Source organism: Somniosus microcephalus, chromosome 4 (genome assembly GCF_052327205.1).
Source record: "Somniosus microcephalus isolate GS21.2 chromosome 4, FLI_Smic_1.0, whole genome shotgun sequence".
NCBI lineage: Eukaryota > Metazoa > Chordata > Chondrichthyes > Squaliformes > Somniosidae > Somniosus > Somniosus microcephalus.
The window spans coordinates 114,911,149-114,932,973 of NC_140990.1; the positions used below are offsets into that span (position 1 = coordinate 114,911,149).

Genomic DNA, 21,825 nt, shown 5'->3' on the forward strand with positions numbered 1-21,825 from the left:
GTCCATGTGGTGAAGGTACTCTCAGAATGCTGTTCGGTGAGGAGTTCCAGTATTTTCACCGAGCGACGATGTAGGAACGGCGATATATGCCCAAATCAGGACAGTGTGTGACTTGGAGGGGAACTGGGAGATGATGGTGTTCTCATGCACCTGCTGCCCTTGTCCTTCTAGGTGGTGGAGGTCACGTGTTTGGGAGGGTCTGTCAAAGTTCTAGTCGAGTTGCTGATGTATAAAGTCACACTCCTTCACCCCTCCCCCTCCCACCTCGCTCTCTCTCCTCCCATAGAGGCCAGAGTCTTGTGTAGGCCCAGACTGGGTGGCGGGTTCCCTTCCCTGAAGGACATTAGTGAACCAGTTGGGTTTTTACGACAATCCGGCAGCTTTCATGGTCACTTTTTTCTGGTGCCGGACCCACAAATTCCCAGATTCATTGAGCTCAATTTCACAACCTGCTTTTGTGTTTTTGTGGATTCTCTCTCACCCTCCCTTTTTCCTGTTTGAAATTAATTCTACAGGGTATTAGAAGAGGTGGCTTTTCAGACGGGAATCTCAAACCAAACTTCATTTCCAGATCTGACAGAGTCGCTTAATTCATCAGGACCTTTGAGCATGGAAGCAGAAAGCACCGTTCAGAGCAGGGAGAAACTGTACACATGTTCTGTGTGTGGGCGAGGCTTCAGCCGATCCTCCGGCCTGTCGAGACACAAGCGCAGTCACACCGGGGAGAAACCATGTAAATGTGGTTCCGTGGGAAGCGATTCAACTACCCGTCTGAGCTGAATACACCGGGGAGAGGCCATTCACCTGCACTGAGTGTGGGAAGGGATTCACTAATTCATCCCACCTGCTGCAGCACTGGTGAGTTCACACTGACGAGAGACCTTTTAAATGCCCGGACTGCGGGAACTGCTATAAAAGTTCCGGGGAACTGATGTGCCATCAACATGTTCACACTGACGAGAGACCGTTCAGGTGCTCTCACTGCGGAACTGGGTTCAGGCGATCATCTGACCTCACTGTACACCAGTGCACTCATACTGGGGAGAGACCGTTCACCTGCTCCGAGTGTGGAAAGGGATTCACTCAGTCATCCTCCCTGGTGACACACCAGCGAGTTCACATTGGGGAGAGGCCATTCACCTGCACTGATGTGGGAAGGGATTCACTCCGTCATCCCACCTGCTGCAGCACTGATGAGTTCACACTGACGAGAGACCTTTTAAACACCCGGACTGCGGAAGTGCTATATAAGTTCCAGGGAACTGACGTCCTATCAACATGTTCACACTGACGGGAGACCGTTCAGGTGCTCTCACTGAGGGACTGGGTTCAGGCGATCATCTCACCTCACTGTACACCAGCGCACTCACACTGGGGAGAGGCCATTCACCTGCTCTGAATGTGGGAAGGGATCCACTCAGTCAGCCATCCTGCTGACACACCAGCGAGTTCACACTGGGGAGAGGCCGTTCACCTGCTCTGAATGTGGGAAGGGATTCACTCAGTCATCCAACCTGCTGAAACACCAGCGAGTTCACAAGTGACTGTAGGGGTTGGATTCTGATGTTTTTGCAGCTGTTAATCACATCCAGGACTGAACCATGTTCATTCTGACAGTCGGGGTTTGTTTCTGCTGATATTAAACCCCAGCCCAGTTACAGGGGTTATTAATATTCTGGAATATGTCAAATAAATCAGCTTTGCTTTAAACACATTGTTGTAGATTTTTGTCATTCCCACCTGAGTGTTTAGCATCACCTGGCTGGAGCTCAGAAAGGACAATCTGGGGGGAGGATCGTACGGCGGGTACAGAACTACAGCCTGGACACAGTCCTTCAGGGCCACACTGAGAGGGGCAAACGGCACTTTGGTCTTTCTTGTCTCTCTTCACTGACAGCAATGTCCCTGTGTGGGTTGATCTTGAGGCCTGTAATGAATGTGTCATTGTTCCATTACTGTTTTGCTGCTAATCTTTGATTCCAGTTTACCCAGGCCAGATCCGTTCTCATCCCACTGAAATAGGCCTTCCCCCAGTTAAACATTTTTACTCCAGATTGCTCCCTATCCTTTTCAATAGCAAATCTAAACCTTATGATACTCTGATCACTGTTCCCTAAATGTTCACCTACTGACACTTGCTCCACTTGACCCACCTTATTCCCCAGAACCAGATCCAGCAATGCCTCCTCCCTCATTGGGCCAGAAACATACTGATCAAGAAAGTTCTCCTGAACACACTTCAGAAATTCTTCCCCTTCTCTGCCCTGAACACTACTATGATCCCAGTCTATATTAGGATAGTTGAAGTCCCCCATTATCACTACTCTATAGTTGTTGCACCTCTCTGTAATTTCTCTGCAAATTTGCTCCTCCATATCTTTCCCACTATTTGGTGGTCTATAGAATATACCTCGTAGTGTAATGGCACCTCTATTTCTTCTTAACTCCAGCCGTATAGATTATGTCCTTGACCCCTCCAGGACATCCTCCCTCTCCAGCACTGTAACATTCTCCTTAACAAATACTGCCACACCAGCAAACCTTCCCACGAGGATATTTGTCCCAGCTCTGTTGAGCTGCATCCTGTCCGGCCTGTACAGATCCCACCTCCTCCAGAATCGGCCGCAATTCCTCAGGAATCTGAATCCCTCCATCCTGCACTGTCTCTCCAGCCACACATTCATCTGCTCTATCCTCCTATTTCTATACTCACTCACGCGTGGCACTGGGAGTAATCCAGAGATTACTACCTTTGAGATTCTGCTTTTTAATCTCTTTCCCAGCTCCCTAAAATCTATCTGCAGGACCTCATCCCTCTTTCTACCTACGTTGTTGGTACTGATATGGACAACAGCCTCTGGGTGTTCACACTCCCCCCCCTCAGAGTGTCCTGCATCCACTCAGTGACATCCTTAACCCTGGCACCAGGGAGGCAACATACCATACTGGAGTCAGGTCTGCAGCTGCAGAAACGCCTGTCTGCTCCGCTAACTATTGAATCCCCTCCCACTATTGCTTTCCCTGTCTTCCTCCTCCACCCCTGTGCAGCTGAGACACCTGTGGTGCCATGGACTTGGCTCTGGCTGTACTCCACAGAGGAACCATCGCCCTCAACAGTACTCAGCACAGAATACTGGTTGGAGAGCGAGATGCACTCCAGGGACTCCTGCACTACCTGCCTGGTCCTCCTCTTCTGTTTAGCAGTCACCCATTCCCTCTCTGCCTGCAGAGTCATTAGCTGCGGGGTGACCACCTGCTGAAACATCCTATCCACACAGCTCTCAGCCTCACGGATGCACCGCAGTGACACCAGCTGCTGCTCATGCTCCGAAACCCAGAGCTCGATCTCCTCCAGCTGATGACACCTCCTGCACACGTGGTTGTCCAGGACATGGGAAGCATCCTGGAGTTCCCACTATTTTGTTTTATTCATTCATAAGATGTGGGCTGCGCTTGCAAGGCCAGCATTTATTGCTCATCCCTAGTTGCCCTTGAGAAGGTGGTGGTGAGCCAGCTTCTTGAACCGCTGCAGTCCATGTGGTGAAGGTACTCCCACAGTGCTGTTAGGGAGTGAGTTCCAGGATTTTGACCCAGTGACGATGAAGGAACGGCCGATATACTTCTAAGTCAGGATGGTGTGTGACTTGGAGGGTTACTTGGAGGTGGTGGTGTTCCCATGCACCTGCTGCCCTTGTCCTTCTAGGTGGAAGTGGTCGCGGGTTTGGGAGGTACTGCCAAAGAAGCCTTGGCGAGTTGCTGCAGTGCATCTTGTAGATGGTACACACTGCAGCCACGGTACGCCAGTGGTGGAGGGAGTGATTGTTTAAGGTGGTGGATAGGGTGCCAATCAAGCGGGCTGCTTTGGTGTCGAGCTTCTTGAGTGTTGTTGGAGCTGCACTCATCCAGGCAAGTGGAGAGTATTCCAGCACACTCCTGAATTGTGCCTTTTAGATGGTGGAAAGGCACAGGATGTGCATCCGCTGGACCGAGTTACTCTGCCGTGCCTTTAATTATTTGACTATTAACTAACTTTTTTAAAGTAACTTAACAGAAATAAACTCGAGACGTAAAACAATCTCTCCCCAATCTGCTCCTTCCCTTGTGCTGAGGTCATTTACCCCCCTCTCTGACACTGGCGCTCCCTCCGGGCTTTTGGGCCTGTCTTTATCTGCGGCCGCTCCTCTTGCTGTCCCACAGCTCCGCTCTCGTGCCTATTAACTTGGGTTCTGTGGCTCCACTCCTCCTTTTCACTCAGACATCTCCACCACCTTCTTCCTCTCCACCAATTCCTGCATCCATTCTGCTTGTGAATCACTGCGTTTGCGAATCTCCCGGCTCTGTCTCCAAGCTCTGTGCTCAAGCTCAGTATTTGAAACAATGATCTCGATGGAGGAAATAGTGCACGGTATGTTAGTTCCAGGAGATTAAATCAAGGACACCATCACAATCAGCAAAGACCATGTCAAAGATCTGAACATTTCAAAGGGTTTCACATGCAGTATCTGTGGAGGAGTTGTACTAACCGCAACCAAGAAGTGTTAAACCATGCACACAATAACTGATTTCAAATCTTAAGGAAGAGAGTTCTTTCAAGGGTTGGTTGAAAGGAATTTCAGATGAGTGTAAATTGAGAAACTGTAGTTCAGTCTATGACAGCCACAAGCCATGTAGTCAAACAGAACCAGCTTGGGGTTAGATGTGGTAGCAGGTGAATTGGTGAGAATTGGTATAATCAAGAGTAAGAAAAGCCCAAAAATGGAGCAGTCAGTAACAGAACATCAATAAGCACGGTGGCATAGTGGTTAGCACTGTTGCCTCACAGCGCCAGGGACCCGGGTTCGAATCCGGCCTCGGGTGACTGTCTGTGTGGAGTTTGCACATTCTCCCCGTGTTTGCGTGGGTTTCCTCCGGGTGCTCCGGTTTCCTCCCACAGTCCAAAGATGTGCGGGTTAGGTTGATTGGCTGTGATAAATTGACCCTTCGTGTTAGGGGGATTAAATACGTGGGGTTACGGGGATAGGGTGGGATATGTGTTGGTGTAGGGGTTACGGGGATCAGGTGGGATATGTGTCGGTGCAGGCTTGATGGGCCGAAATGGCCTCTATCTGCACTGTGGGGTTTCTGTGATTCTGTGATTCTGTGAAGTCTCCTCTTATCATGGAGAAATCAAATATTCAATACACTGTGTTTGAAACAAAGGAGCATTATTCACTATTTATACAGAATATTAATCTCCAGCCCAGGTATAGGGGTTATTAAGATCAGCAAAAACACAATCTGACTGTATACTAGAGGTGGAACTATTACCATATTAGATAGGTGCAGACTAAGAATGATTTTGAAAAATTCAAAACTGTGTTTAGAATGCATGTACATAAACGCACAAAGTGTGGTGAATAAGGTTGGTGAGCTACAAGCACAATTAGCCATGCGGCAATATGATGTTGTGGCAATAACGGAAACGTGGCTTAAAAATGGTGAGGACTGGGCACTTAATATTCAAGGGTACAAGGTGTTCAGAAAGGATAGGGAAGGAAAAAAGGGAGGTGGGGTGGCAGTGCTGATTAAGGAAGACATTGTAGTGTTGGAAAGGGAGGATGTTCTTGAGGGGACAAGGACAGAATCCATTTGGTTAGAGTTGAGGAGCAAAAAGGGTATGATTCTGCTATTGGGGATATTCTATAGGCCTCCAAATAGTGAGAGGGAGGTAGAGGAGCAAATCTGCAGGGAAATCGCAGAGATATGCAACAGCTATAGAGTGGCGATATTGGGCAACTTTAATTACCCAAATATCAATTGGGATAATGCTAGGTGTTAGGATAAAATTTGGTTTAAAGGATATAAAGGGGTCCTCAATATTCAACCGGTATAAAACTGTCTGAAAGGTACCATTTAGTCTTGTTAGCTGGAAAACGAAATGCAAAGCACCATGGGATACTTGGCTATATTAACTCTTTTTAAACTAACAAGTAGATGACCAAGGACATTCCAAAGCTCTGCTCGTAAATTACCCTGAGTACAGGTTTGGAGGAGGCCTCTTGAAAGAGATAAGGCACAAAGGCACATTGATGAGACCTTTGCAGACAGGTCTTAGAGAATAATCAGCTGGCCCTTTTTGGCTAGGGCTTTGTTCAGCAAGGCCATGTCGTGCTGAAGATGCCTGCCTCCCTATTTTGATAAACAAGAATAAGAGATAAGCTCATGAATGCGAAGTTAGAATGATGCCTTTGCAGCTCTTAAGCTTTTCACTGATGTATTCAGGGGGTACTCGAGTTCGAAGGTCAGGCTTAGTAATTGACTGATTAACCATGTAAACCAATGAAGTATCAATATTCCCATGTATACACCCCATTAGTAATAAGTGGGTGTTGTCTAATAAACTGTATAAACTAAGCTGTATTGTCACTTTTCCTCTGAAAACGGTGCCTCCAGCTGGGGTTGGCTGAGGTGGTTCTTCCGTGTGCACTCGTAATAAACTATTGATCTGGGTAACACCTGAGTCTGTTAGTTCTGTTTTACCATCCAGATTTTCCTCGCTTACAGCTTGGTGTCAGAAGTGGGATACCACTGGACTGATGATCGATCTTCCACAACGACATACACGGAGGGGTGAGTAGCAATATTCACCCTTAACGTGGCGGCCCACGAGGCGGATCGGGTGAGTGGTGTTATAAAGAACAGTGAGTGAAGGAGCAACAGGCTTCAGGTGTGGACCAATAGGATGCGTTTTAGGGTACAAACAGACCCGAGGAGTTTAGAAACTCTCGGGCGGGAAAAGCGCTAGGTGGGAAAAGTGCCGGGAAAAGCGCTAGGTGGGAAAAGCGCTGGGAAAAGCACTAAGGGGAAAAGCGCTGGGTGGCAAAAGTGCTAGGTGGTGAAGCGCGAGGTAAAAATCGCCGATGGCCAGTGTAGGGGGTTTCTCTTGCTCGTTCTGGTCTCCTGCCAGGCTTTGTGCAATAATTACCGTTGAGTGGTTCGACCCACTCTCCCCTACGGTTCTAGACCTTGGACTTAGATGCAGAGAACTGTAGTGCAGAGAAAGGACTCAATAGACCAGGTTGAATAGCACGAAATGGATGCTTTTATTTTTAAACAGTTTGAAGCATTACAAAATACATGTCATAGGCACAGATTAAAGTAACTACAATCATGCACAAATTTATGAACTTGACTCTATGGAAATGGGGAACACACGACATGTCGTAAAAGGGGAAACACATTACGATTTAACCTTACTCCCTCCCCTAATACCTAAACTAAGTTCCGACTTGAGGAACTCGGGATCATGCTCACCACTATCAGAATCGCAAAAAGGAGGGGTTCGCAGCCTTTCTGGCACAGCTTTCCGTCGTCATGTGGATTTGGAAACTTCTGGCGCAGCTTGTTTTTCTCTCTCTTTCTCAGGCGATGAGGCAGTCGACACAGCCTCGGTGAGCGCTCGTCATGGCTGAAATCCACCAAGTCTGTTGTGGATTTGGGTTCATGGAACAGAACAACACCTCGATGGGATGTTGAGGCACGGAAGTGCTAGGCCCGGAATGTCCTTTTTGCCGGCCTGGATCGTCGTTTTTCCCGAGGGTGTCTTCTCCTTCGGCCTGGGTCGTCGATGATCTCCCGACAACAGCACCCGGGCCACCCTCGTCATCTCCCCGTCGTGGCCGAGCCTTGTCTGGCTGAACACCGACCACGTTGTCTTTTCACCGAAATGGTCCGTCTGAAGCGTCTTTAAAAGAAGAAGCATCTTGATCGATTCCGAAGCTACCGAGGTAGAAGAGGCGCTGATGGACTTTTCAAAATCCATAGTTATACCCTTTTGGGCCAGCCTTATCTCCCACCAGATCATAGTCCAGTTTTTGTAATATTTTGGCGGGCAGAAATCTCTGCAGGGGCGCTTTGTCTTGTAACGGGAGCCGGTGATAACTTAACTGGCCTTCCTGGCCGATAATGTCTTTTAATGTCTTTTACATTGTCACCGTGACTCGGTTCGCATATTGATCGGTCTGGAGATTTCCCTTGATGGCTGTTAAACGGTTTCTCCTTTGTACATTAAATGGGTTTAAGTGTTCATTCATTGCCCGCCCATATCTTGATGGGCCCCATCCTGTTTGCCTGAAACTGTCTTGTACTTAGAATCCATTGAATATGTATGTTGTTTCCCTGAGTTTCGGCTTCCCGATACTGGCTTTCGCGGGCTTACTGTCTTCAATCCACAAGCCTGTCTGGCTTGCAGTAACAGAAATCAAATGGTCCAGAAACTGATCACGAGGCCCGGCGGCCATTTTGTATGCCCTTTTATCAAAGGTTTTTCTGTGCAAGCTTACTTTGGTCAATAAACTGTCTTATTTTATCCTGTTTTCTTGCGTGATTATTGCTGAAAATTTCAAATCTTACACCAGGAGCGAGCTGAGGGAGAGAGCTTAAAGAGAGTCTCTCTGGGGATAGGGGATCCCTGCGATACAAAAAAATCACCGACGGCCAGGAGGGAGCCGGGGGAGAGAGCTTAAAGGGTGCCTTTCTGGGGATAGGACATTCCTGCAAAGGGTTAAGTGTCGCCGATGGCCAGAAGTGAGCCAGGGGAGAGAGCTTAAAGAGAGTCTCTCTGGGGATAGGGGATCCCCGCGATACAGAAAAATCACTGACGGCCAGGAGGGAGCAGGGGTAGAGAAATTTTTTTTTTTTTTTTTTAAGGACAAACTTTCAGACAAAGGAATATTGTAACTTCTTAAACATTCACAGCCAGGAAAATGTTCACACTCCAACACACACCTTCACACAAACTGAAATTCCAGCATATTCTCAAGGTTCGTATCACTCAGCAAATCCGCTATCTCATTTGACCCGGCACAGACGTCAATAACCTCCATGTTGGCAAAACCCTAAATTTATTCTTTTTTTCTTTTTTTTTTGTGTGTTTTAGCTCCACCCACTTCTCTGTGTTAAAATAAAAGCATTTAACCCTTTTGTCTTTTCTTGGATTTTGGAAGTTTTAAGAATGTGCGAATAAGATTGTGCCCCCAGAATTGGAAAAAATCTTTGAACTAATTTAAGATAAGCTGGTGTGTAAAAAAAAAACTGAGAAGAACAAAAACAATTTGTTTAACAAAAGATTAAGTTCCAGCCTAAGATTTAACCTTGGAGTTGCGGTTGCTATGGTGAAATCTTCCAAAGCAGTTTGATTTGATTTGTTTAAATGTTGAAAAACGAATTTTCCTCCAGTTATATTCAATGTTTTTATAGAATTTTGGAAAGACATCTGAAGAAAGGACAATAAGAAATATGACGTAATTTACTGTTTTCTGCAAGCCTGTGCTATTTTGTTTTGTTTTGTCGGTTCATTGTTGATGCAGAGGATGGGCTTCGGCCTTGACGTTACAGTTGCCGGTGTGCCTGGAAGAAAATGAATTTGAATGTGAATGTTTGCAGGGCATGAGTGATTGTTTCTTTGTTGAAATGGCTTCCTTCTTTCTTTTCCAAGTGATACTGGTTGGTTGAAAGCGGGATTGGTTTGGATTGAATTGGAGTTATGAGGTAAATTAACCTATTAAAACCAGACTTTCATTGTGGCCACGGGGTGTAAATTGGTGTAGTCCGAATTGAATAAGATAACTCCGCTCCACAAGAACATCCGATAGTGGCAGGTCCCTCTACAATATTTGATTGACTATGGTACTGGGAGCCCTACAGAATGCGGGACAAAAGTTAAACCCTAGAAAGGTACAGGTAGGGAAGGATGAAGTAATCTACCTAGGATACATAATAACACAAGGGAAGAGACAAATGCCCGAGCCAGATGGGAGGGGCACTAGGACCAAGCGGAAAGCTAGCAGGAGCTGCACGCAATCACTGGCTGCGTGCTTTGATTTCTCACAGTCCCGTACTTACAAGCAGCTAGAGATGGCAGCAGGAAGGGACCGCGCCAGAGAGGGGAGGGGGGTCAAGTAGGTATTAGGGCTATTTAATAATTGCCAGAACTTTATCCTAGAATATGCAGAAATGGCCCAGCCTATACAGGATTTGATCAAAGGGGGGTGCCCTTACAAATAGATTCCGACCAAGGAACGCACTTCATGGACAAAATACTGAAGGATATATGTAAACTAATGGGAATTAAACAAAAGTTCAACATACCCTATCGTCCGCAAAGTTCGGGCATGGTGGAACGCATGAACCGTACATTAAAGCAATCCAAGAAACAGGGCAATACATGGGCAGACAAGGGAGCCAAGGGAAAGGGAATCTGACCAATGAAGCCCAGGTGTTCGCGTTTAGTTAAAGTGTGAAAACACAACTGTCTTTTTCGATCGGGAAAGTTTTTTTTTTATTTACGTGAAGTGACGCAATTGTGTAAGGCTGATAAAGTTTTGCTCCACCTTCAAAAGCCTGCAAAGGAGTTAACCCTTTCCACTGACTGCTGTTTAAGTTCACCAAGCAACAACTTTAGTATGAAATTTAAAGATATTGGACATTATTAAATTTAAGTTTCTTAATGTTAAGTTAATATTTCCCCAAGTGATGGAAGGAAAATTATGATTTGATAAATGGAAGTTATCTTGTAAACTAATTGTATGATAATGTGCAACATGAGCTTGTACCGGTCGTGCTAGATTTAACAGATACGGCCTTACCTACGTGGTGTTCTAAGAAAACTCAACAATTACATTAACACCACCTAACTCAAGTGTTAAAACAAGGTGCGACATGGAATGGAGGTGGGCACCGTAAAAGAGATAGACAGATATGGAGACGTAAAAGGTCTGTGATAAATGGTGCAGCAACTGCCTTTAATATGGGTACCTCAGTTGTTAATACTATTGATTTGGCGACACTGGATCAAAAGGTTAGAGACCTAGGGTCTCGCATTAAAGCTGTATTACAAAAGACAAGTGAAAATACAGATAAAGAATTAACTGAGGATCAAACGCTGATCATACATTTGTAAAAGATAGCTACAGTGCTAGAAACACACGCCCAAACCATTAATAAATTAATAAAGGAAGAATACAATGCATCTCAGCAGGCAGCTGCTAATGACATATGTAGCACATATGGTAACTGGATTGTGGAACAAACCCGAGAAATGTGCGGGTTAGGTTGATTGGCTATGATAAATTGACCCTTAGTGTTAGGGGGATTAAATATGTGGGGTTACGGGGATAGGGTGGGATATGCGTTTGTGTAGGGGTTACCGGGATCGGGTGGGATATGTGTCGGTGCAGGCTCGATGGGCCGAAATGGCCTCTATCTGCACTGTGGGGTTTCTGTAATTCTGTGATTCTGTGATACAGGCAGGGGAAGTACCCTTATGGATAACAAATCAACAATTACGGGTGAACCTGACTGGTGGGCACAAGGGGGGTGGTACATCTAAACGGGCAGTGGCAGGCAGGAGCTTGACGGATTGCCAGTTGAGAGCAATGGTTCAGGTGAACCCCACACAAGTCGAATGTAAACCTGACGGGGGAGGGCTCCTAGGGTTGGTATTGGTAATACCGGTAACGGCACCCGAGGCCCAAGGACGAGGGGTGTACCAAATACAGAATATTGGGGTCGTGAAGGACGGAATGCACATATCCCATCACAATATGTTACCATATGCTGTAAAGATTAAAGGGAATTTGGCTGGAACAAAATTGGAGGGATGTGTTACTAGACACGTGTAGGGGGTTTCTCTTGCTTGCTCTGGTCTCCTGCCAGGCTTCTTGCAATAATTACCCGTGAGTGGTTCGACCCACTCGCCCCTACGGTTCTCGACCTTGGACTTAGGTGCAGGGAGCTGTAGTGCAGAAAAACTCAATAGACCAGGTCGAATAGCACAAAATGGATGCCTTTATTGAACAGTTTGCAACATTATAAAATACATGTCATATGCACAGATTAAAGAAACTACAAGCATGCACACATCTATAAACTTAACTCTATGGAAATGGGGAACACACGGCACATCGTAAAAGGGGTAACACATTACAACTACCCTTAACCCCCTCCCCTAGACCTAACTAAGTTTCGACTTGAGGAACTCGGGATCATGCTCACCACTTTAAGAATTGCGAAAAGGGGTTTGCAGCCCTTCGACACAGCTTTCCGTCGTCACGTGGGTTTGGAAAGTTCTGGCACAGCTTGTTTTCCTCTTGGTTCTCCTGCGATGTAGGCAGCCGGTACAGCCTTGGTGAGCGCTCATCACGGATGAATCTGTTACCGATGTGACTTTAAGAACTGGATGCACATGGGTGAATCCATTACCAATGTGATGTTGAGACACTGGAGTGCCGGGCCCTGAGTGTCTTCTTCTCCGGCCTGGGTCATCGATCTCCCGATGGTCTTCCTCGGGGCGGGACGCTGGTCCCAGAAAGCTTTCTTTATACAGTCATAATTGTCCTTCTGATTTGAAGCAGAGCTGGAGCACAGGGTGTCTTCTTCTTCGGCCTGGGTCGTCGATGATCTCCCGACAAAAGTACCCGGGCCACCCTCATCGTCTTCTCGTCGTGGCCGGGCCTTGCCTGCCCGAGCACCGAACACGGTCCGAACCGAAATGCTGCTTGGTTCTGATGGAGTCTGTCCCGAAGCGTTTTTGAAGCGTCCAAGAAGTGAAGCCAAAGTGAAGCTTACTCCTTGACTTTTTTTCAATCCACAGTTATACCTTTTTGGAACATTCTTATCTCCCGCCAAATCATAGTCCTGTCTTTGTAATAATTTTGGCGGGCAGAACTCTCTGCAGGGGTGTTTTGTCTTCATAACGGGAGTCGGTGATAGCTTAACTGGCCTTCCTGGGCCGATAATGTCTTTGCTTTGTCACCGTAACTCGGCTTGTATATTGATCGGTCTGGAGATGGCCCTTGATGGCTGTTAAACGGCTTCTCTTTGCCCAGTAAATGGGTTAAATTGTTCATTCAATTGTCCGCTCATTTCTTGATGGGCCTCATCCTGCTACCCAAATCTGTCCTGTACTTATAATCTAATCAATATGTATACTCAGTTCCATGAGTTTTGGTTTCCTGAAACTGGTTTTTCGCGGGCTTTAATGTCCTCAATCCACAAGCCTGTCTGGCTTGCAGCAACAGAAATTCAAATGGCCCCAGAAGCTGGTCACGAGGTCTGGCGGCCATTTTGTGTGCCCTTTTATCAAAGGTTTCTCTGTACAAGCTTCTTTTGGTCAATAAAGCTGTCTTATTAACCCTGACTTCTTGCGTGATTACTTATGAAAATTTCGCGAATCTTACAGTCCCTCCTGTGATACTGATAGCTTGCTTAAAGTATCAATAACCCTTGGTGAGCAAATTTTCCCTGATTCCTCACATCCAAACATTCCTAGTGATTAACTATCTATAACCCCCACGACACATGCAGTTCCCATTTCAGAAAATTACATTGTGTACAGTTGGACAATCATAGGCAGTGCTACCTTAAACTATAACACATTCATCTTTCAGATGTGAAGGGGCCGATACCCTTTACACCACCTGCATACACATTTTGTTAATCAAAATTAGAAAACCAATCAACGGTTACAACACAACAGTATTCATAACTCTAAATCATATAGTAACCAAAGCCAGGAGTGGAGGGACGCTTTATCCTTTAATGCTTAGCAGCCTAAGCGGGGGTCTCTTCACCCACTCGTACATAGCGTTCTCTCCATTCTCCTGTGTTCTCATGCCTCTGGAGGAGTTTGCCTCTCTTGCAATGCACGAACAGTAAATATATTACGATCAGAACCTGACACACTACTAGGATGTGGGATGCTGTTCTAATCCAGTGCGGGATCTCTATATTAGTGAACAGGTCCCACCATGGTGGGGTGACTATGTCTAATATGTCTTTGCCTATCTCCAATGCCTTCTGCTCTAGTGTGTAAAAATGCTTCTGTGAAACTATTACGGCTTTTAAAATCTTGGTGAGGTGTTCGGGGAGAGGGGGAATGATATAACCAAAATGAGCAACGAATCACTGTAAATCCGTGAAATTCTCTTTTACAGTGAGGTGAACAGTGGAAGGTACAGGAATGGGGACAATTCGCTGTTGTGCCACTTGAACTTCAGCCCTGGGTTTGAAACAGAAACTGCTGTCACTGACCGGACACCACCCGTGCTGTCCATGTTGGTAGTGAGGCGCTGCAGTGGTAACACAGTATGTCCCACCTCCGATATATGCCACCTGCGGGGGCACATGGCCTTTTGCCATTGCCTCCATGGTGCAATTTACCGGCTTCGCGCTAGCGGCTCTGAACCCGCACTGTGGTTTTAAAAAGGCATTCAAGTGCTGGGGACACAGGATGATGTGTGCTCCCCGGCTTCGACACCCCGAGAGGTCAGTGCCTGTCATCGTACGCTCCCATCTGATGACATAAGGCGGGACCACTGTGTAACGAATGTGCGCACCCCCCTGAATGACTCCAATGTTCTCGACCCTGTATACCGGGGCGGGTTTTGCTGTGGGACCCAACACCGGCATCCTCACCACTATTCCCATGAAAGTGTGATTCGAGCGTCCACAGTCCACTGGGACTGGGTACGCCTCTGCAGCTAGTCTGAGCTGGCACGGACTTAATGCATTCTCAAAAGGGTGGAGCGCTTGCAAGTGCTTATTGCTGATCCAGGACGGGACCAAACCTTTGCTTTGCGGAACACCTCCGTTCAGTCCATAAGGGTGACCCCGAGCTTCCGGTCGCCTGTCATTTTAATTCACCACTCCATTCCCACTCGGACCTCACCGTCCTTGGCCTCTTGTATTGTTCCACGGAAGCTCAACGTAAACTCGAGGAACAGCACCTCATCTTCCGATTAGGCAGTCTGCAGCCTTCCGGACTCAATATCGAGTTCAACAATTTCAGATCATAAGCTCGGCCCCCATTTCATTTTCTCTTGTAATTGTTCCACTCCTTTCCGCCCCCCTTTCCTTTTGTTTCTCTCTCACACCTGGCAGCTATCTTTTGCCCTGCCAGTACACTTTACACCTAATCCCAGCCTATTACCATCTCGTCTAGCTTCTAATCTCTTTTACTTCTTTTGTTTCTTTTATTCTTTTGTCCGATCGCAGCCCTGCCTCTGATGTAGTTTCTTTTCTTTCCAGTTTTGAAGAAGTGTCCAACCCGAAACGTCAACTCAAATTTCTCTCCACGGATGTTGCCTGACCTGCTGAGTTTTTCCAGCATTTTCTGTTGTTATTTCGGGACCAAACCTTGTGTTAAATCCTCCAGATTACTGTGGCCCTCGCCCAGTAACCACGCCCCATAAAGCACACAAGCCTCATTCTGTGCTGCCTGATCGGACGCATTCCGATCCTCCCGAATGAGTGCATTTACCATTCTAGCGTGTTTCTCCAGCTCAGCGATTATCTCTTTTAAATGTAGTGTCATGGCCTGTTTAGTGTCCGTGTGTAGATAAAGACACTGAAGACAGGAGTTGGTTCATAGGTATTTACTAAGCAAGCCTGGGGGGGGGGGTTCTAAAGGATATACACAATACACAGGCTTATATAGCCCAAGTGGCAATTACCGGCATTACGCACACCTGGGGCTCTTAAAGGCACATACACCACAATTGCTCTTAAAGGCACATACACCACAATTCATCCCCTTCTAGCTAACTAGTACATCATATTTTAAGTAATTATTAATTACATGTTATATGCAAAATAATATACATTGCTGTATTAATTAATTATAAGTTAGTCTCTCAGGGGGCTTCCTGACTCGGTCCGGATGACGCCTCGGGGGTGTAGTAGTTTCTGGTGGTGTAGTAGGTTCTTCTGGCAAGGCTGATTCGGCTTGAAGGCCAGTGTCGGGTTCATCGGGTTCCAGTATCACCGGATCGGAGGTAGATATGGGTATCTCTACTTCATCGTTAGATGTATAGCATGGTGGTGTAGGTTGTCCCTTTTCGGATGACTTGATGATTTGGTCAGCATGGCGCCTTATTATGCTTTCTCCGATGTCCACGGTATACATCAGTGGTCCTAGTCATGTGCAGATTGTTCCAGGCTGCCATTTCTTGGTACGGTAGTCCCGGGCCAAAAACGGTTGGCCTATCTGGAAGGCCCTAGTTGGCCTTTCAATCATGCCCTGAAACTGCCGGTTCTCCACGTCCCTTCGGATGTTGGGCTTGACCAAATCCAGCCGGCATCTTAGGTTTCTATTGTAGAACATCATGGCGGGAGTTTGGTTTGTAACCATATGTGTTGCATTCCTATATGCAAATAAGAAGTTATCCACCTTGTGCTGAAGTTTTATGTCTTCATTACCCATGGCCTTTATGGCCTTCTTAAAGGTCTGGACAAACCTTTCAGCCAATCCATTGGTGGTGGGATGGTATGGGGCGGACGTGTAGTGCTTTACCCCATTGTTCTTTAAGAACTTTCTGAATTCTTCGGACACAAATTGCGGTCCATTATCAGAACATATCTGTTCCGGCAGCCCATTCCTGGCAAATATGGTCCTTAATACTGTGATGGTTTTTTCCGTGGTGGTGGAGGACATCTTTATTACTTCCGGCCACTTGGAGTGTGCATCAACTGCGATTAAGAACATTGAGTCCATAAATGGACCAGCAAAGTCGATGTGCACCCTTTGTCAGGGAGATGAGGGCCACTCCCATGGATGTAGAGGGGCCTGTGGCGGAGCATTTTGGACCTTCTGGCATCCTAGGCAGCTCTTGATCATGTCTTCGATGTCTCCATCGATACCTGGCCACCATACAAACACCCTAGCTAGGTTCTTCATTTTCACTCCACCCAGATGCCCCTCGTGAAGCTCCTTTAGCACTTTATCCTGGAGTTTGGGTGGAATCACCACTCTGGATCCACACATCAAGGTTCCTCGGCACACTGACAGCTGTTCTCTTCTTTGCGAGAATGCTGGCAACAGTGGTTCGCCATGTGCTGGCCATCCCTTCATTGTTAGACCCGTGAGAGAGTAGGGTCATTTCTGGTCTCCCTTTCAATGGCAGCATTTGTCACCGGTAGACATTCCACTATGGTAGAGTGGAATATCTCTACTGGGTCTGCTGTAGGTGCCTCTTCTATCGTTGGCAACAGCAGGCGCGATAAACCATCAGCATTCCCATGCTGTTTTGACCCTTTGTATTCAATGTTGTATTGGTGTGCCCCTAGAAAAAGGGACCACCTCTGTAGTCTTTGTGCCGTCATAATGGGGACACCTTTCTTAGGGTTGAATATGGAGATGAGGGGTTGATGGTCAGTCAGCAAGGTAAATTTTTGTCCGTGTAGGTAATGGTTGAATTTCTTCACTCCCCATACCAGGCTGAGTGCTTCCCTGTCTATCTGGGAATAGTTACGCTCAGCTGAGTTCAACGAGCGTGACGCAAAAGCTATCGGCCGTTCTGAGCCATCAGGGAATCTATGGGACAATACCGCTCCTATGCCGTAAGGGGATGCATCGCACGCCAGTCTGATTGGTAGTGATGGGTTGTAATGAGCCAAAACTTTCTCGGATGTGATTAAGTCTTTACATTTATGGAAGGCACGTTTACAGTCTTCGTTCCATTTCCAAATCACTCCTGTGTGTAGAAGATCATTAAGAGGGTGTAGAATAGTTGATAGGTTCGGTAAAAATTTATGATAGTAATTTATTAATCCCAGGAATGACCTCAATTGTGAAACATTTTCAGGTGCTGGGGCTTTTATAACTGCTTCAATTTTTTCAGGTGACTTATGCAACCCTTCCTTATTAATTATGTGGCCACAATATGATATCTGATTTTGGAAAAATTCGCACTTGGGGCGATTTGCTCGTAGGCCCCGTTCTTTCAGCCTAGTGAGCACCTGCTCCAAATTGGCAAGGTGCTCGTTGTCGTTTTCTCCTGTTATAAGGATGTCGTCTAGGTAACACTGAGTCCCCGGAATCCCTTGCAGGACTTGCTCCATAGCTCTTTGCCAGATAGCTGGAGCTGATGCTACTCCAAAAACCAGTCGATTGTACTGGTACAGGCCTTTGTGTGTGTTTATTGTGAGATACTTTTTAGAGGTCTCCTCAACTTCCATCTGCAGATATGCCTGTGCCAAGTCAATTTTTGTGAAACGTTTTCCTCCGGATAGTGAGGCGAAAATATCTTCTATTCTCGGAAGAGGATACTGTACCGTGTGAAGGACCGGGTTTACAGTCACCTTAAAGTCCCCACAGATGCAAATTTTTCTCTGTTCCTCAGAGTTATTTTTCAATGCTTTTTTCATGACTGGAACAATGGGTGTTGCCCATTCGCTCCAATCTATTTTGGATAATACGCCTGCCTTTTCCAAATTCTCCAGCTCTGCCTCGACTGCCGGACGTATTGCGTATGGCACCGGTCTTGCCTTAAAGATTTTTGGAATTGCTGCATCTTCCACTTTTATTGAGGCGGTGATGCCTTTCAAGGTTCCTAGTTTCTCTTGAAACACTTCTTTGGCGTTGGCCAAGACGTCTTTTAATCGTTCAAGTATGATGTCATCCTTGTTTTTTTCCTTACTGGTCACCGTCAGTGCCTGAATGGAGTGCCAGTCTAAACGTATCTTCCTTATCCATTCACGTCCCAACAACGGTGGACCACCATCTTGTAGAATGTATAAATACAACTTTTGTATTTCTTTGCCGTTGTATACCACAGGCACCTTTATTTTTCCTTTGGGGTATACTTTCTGCCCCGTATATGTTTTTAAGATAATGGATGTGTCTTTTAGAGGTATATGCGAAAATAGCCTCTCGTAATCTCGTCGATTTATTACGGTTAGAGCTGATCCTGTATCTCGCTCCATTTTAACTGGGGACCCTGCTATTATGAGGGTAACCCAAATGGTCTGGTAATCTTCATTGGCAATTACATTATGTAATTTGAGAGAGCTTAGTCTCTTGTTCCCGGAGTCGCTATCGCTCTTCTGGTCTTTGGAGCTACTGTCCGTCATCATTTGTACCTTTCTGTGCTTTTCCTTATTGATTCTTTTCCCGTTAGTGGATTTTTTATTTTCAGATCGGCATACATGTGGAATGTGTCCCATCTTTCCGCATCGCCTGCATGCTTTTTCTTTGAACCAGCAATCCCTCTGGTCATGGTTGGATCTGCCGCAGCGATAACATCTCTTGAAACCCCGTGTCATTTCATGGGTGCCGAAGTCCTGTGGCCTTCGTTGTATCTTTGCCGCTCCTATTGCACTGAAAGCCTTGTCCAGTGTTAAATCTTTTCCAGAAGATACCTTTTTTTGTGTTTCTACACTTAGGGGATCGCAGGTGAATTTGTCTTGCAGAGAATCTGCCTCGAATTGGCAGTGCAGGGTATCAACAATCTCCTCAAAATTCTTGTCCATCGGTTCGGCTGGAGTGATTAAGTTGCGTAACAGCTTGTATGTTTCTGCGCCCATTAGATCCAGAAGCACTGAAGCTTTTTTTTCATCTTCTATTCCATTTGCGGTGCAAAACACCTCCACTCTTTCTACATATGTGGTCCAATTCTCTATCTTGTTATCAAAAACATCAATATTGCCAAAGTTAGGCTCTGTTTCATTATCAAAAGCATCCACATTGCCAGACTTAGGTATTTCAAAAAAAAAGATATAGCGCTTCCCGCGCTTTTTTCTTCTTCCCTGTAGCAATGATATGGCGCTTCCTGCGCTTTCCCGCCGCTGCTACCGATAACAACGCTGTTTTACTGTGGTTTCCGTTTATTCACTGTTGGTGACTCGTTCCCGACGGAGGTCTGAACGCTGACCTGCTTGCCACGCCGGCCGTCTCCCGAGTGCACCCTCCCAGTCCGTTATTGCTTGCCTCCGATTTTGCTGCCTGTCTCAGCTGTCGAGCCCGACACTGGAGCCCCAGCCTGACGCCCAGGAAGGATTAGCGCAGTACCTGCCACCAGCTTGGACAGCTGGTGAAACCACAGTTTCTATAACTTCCTTGAGTCTTCTGGACGCTGGAGGAATCAATGTCCTTGAGGTGCTGCCGAATTACAGGTAAGTCCGTTTCCACTTCGTCGCCACTGTAGTGTCCGTGTGTAGATAAAGACACTGAAGACAGGAGTTGGTTCATAGGTATTTACTAAGCAAGTCTGGGGGGGGGTTCTAAAGGATATACACAATACACAGGCTTATATAGCCCAAGTGGCAATTACCGGCATTACGCACACCTGGGGCTCTTAAAGGCACATACACCACAATTGCTCTTAAAGGCACATACACCACAGCCTGGTCCTCATGTAGCTCAGAGCCCACTACCTTATTTTTGTTTGTCAGTATGTTCTTTAACTGGGCCTTTAGACCATTAACCTGTGTCTGCAGCTCCATGTTGTCTAGAGCATTGACGACAGATGTCCCGGTACTAAAAGCAGTGAAAATGTCATTTACAGTACCCCTTCTTTGCCTTCCTACCCGATCCAAAACTTCCTGTGGTGTGGTGTACAATTTGGCTTTGTCGATGTCGGCAAAGTCAAATTCATAAAATTGTCTTAACATCCTGGTTAACAGAACCTGGTACAATTGCTCCGTTTCCTTGGGACACCACTCCGGCAATCGTACCTCAGTGAGGTTTAAAATCACTGAGGCCACCGCGTAGTGTACCCCTTGGTACAGCATCTGACCGGTGGGTACCAACACTAAACCGTTCCCGGGTCCCTTTGTGGTGGTGGGGCACCCTTCCTTCTGGGCTAGTGCTACTGGAATCGTGGGCAGGGGCTTGCGTGGGCGGGTGATGAGTTCAGTGGCGTTTACCGGAATCGGGGAGAATGGGGCTCCACACGCCCGGGTGCTGACGTCCCACCTCATCCCTTTCCCTTCATCTTGCCACTGCCTCTGGAAAAAGATGGATATGCCTTTGGGGCAAATGCGCTTCGAACCCCACATGCAGACATATATCCCTTCATCTGGTTCCCACCATTTGTCCCAACACACACGTAATTGTCCGTGAGTCCCTGTAATTGTCCGATGGGTATTGTTACCCAGTCGCTCCCACTCGATTGTAGAGTTCTTCATATTCTTTCCCAGCTTTCGGAGCCACCACCATCTACTTAGCGGTACGTTCCCATTACACACCAAACAGATCCTCTTTCCCACAGTAACGCTGACTCTGGGTGCAATGATCCTCACCCGAGGGCACAGTAACAAAGTCTCTTGGTAGGCAAACCCGGATTTGCTGGAGTATTCAGTAGAATTCGACCCCAGCCATCCTGGCCATCTCCCTTGGTGGAAGTAGGTGGCGGTTTCCTCAACCTCTCACTTCCCCGTCCCATCCGTCACGATGGGGGCTCTGTCCCCGGAGCATCCGAACACGATGACGTCCTTGGTGCGGCCTCGGTAGGCCAACCCGCACCCGATCGCCGCGAGCACCACGAGAATCCTCTCCATTGTATCCCTGGTTTCTGAAAACGATAAGATGGTGTAGCCAGGCTCCCTATAGGTGCTGGCCTAATTAAACGGACGCTCGGGTCCCCTGACCCTGCTTCCAAACATACACACACACTGGGCAGACTTCGAAAACTACCGTTTAAAACAACCCCATCATCTTAAACTTTACATGTCTTAAACTAACATTAAAATTACTCAACTTAACTTATCATTACCTAAACTTATGTACAGCGCCGCCCTCCTTCGGGTGGCCTACCTAATTCCTGTGAGGGCTGCAGCGTTCTGCCCCCTGTGGCGGGGCTGCACTGACCTTCGGCTTTGATCCCCCGCAGCCTGTCGCTGCTGCTGAACGGGAATCGTGTCTTTCCTGGGCTTTCTGAAGTCGGCGTCTACTGGGAGTGGGTGACTCGTGCCAAGACCTCACAGGCTGAGGCGTTCGGGTCGACCTACGAGGGAGCGCCTTGGGCGATGCTCCCAGGGCTAACGGACCGGGGATCGGGACCTTCAGCA

The 21,825-nt window shown here is 46.9% G+C and overlaps 1 long non-coding RNA gene across 1 annotated transcript; it reads left to right on the top strand.

Moving 5' to 3' along the window:
• Positions 1 to 578: 578 nt before the first annotated feature.
• Positions 579 to 8,347, top strand: LOC147119688 (uncharacterized). Its single transcript, XR_015078057.1, has 3 exons — positions 579 to 858; positions 6,544 to 6,609; positions 7,405 to 8,347. It is a non-coding gene; the product is annotated as an uncharacterized LOC147119688 (long non-coding RNA).
• The last annotated feature ends 13,478 nt before the right edge of the window (positions 8,348 to 21,825 follow it).